The sequence below is a fragment of the Elephantulus edwardii genome, unplaced genomic scaffold, assembly GCF_000299155.1.
Source record: "Elephantulus edwardii isolate Elephantulus edwardi_28Jun2011 unplaced genomic scaffold, EleEdw1.0 scaffold00023, whole genome shotgun sequence".
Lineage (NCBI taxonomy): Eukaryota > Metazoa > Chordata > Mammalia > Macroscelidea > Macroscelididae > Elephantulus > Elephantulus edwardii.
This window is the reverse complement of record NW_006399773.1, coordinates 1868670-1868905: the sequence shown is the minus strand read 5'-3', so window position 1 is coordinate 1868905 and position 236 is coordinate 1868670.

Sequence of the window (236 nt, the reverse complement as noted above, 5' to 3'; positions counted from 1 at the left end):
AGTTCTATGAACTTTGATAAATGTTGATAGTTGTAGAGGGGCTTCAGGCCTTTTGTTCATAGAGTTTCTATGAATCGTGCTTAACTTGAAGGCAATCAACAACAACAATCAACAACCTGTCATCTACAGATGACACAATCTTATTTTGCAGAAAACAAAGACTTGAAGCTCATATCGATAAATGTTAAGTACTTAAAGGTCCACATTATCTCTTAACATAAAACAAAAATTCTCAA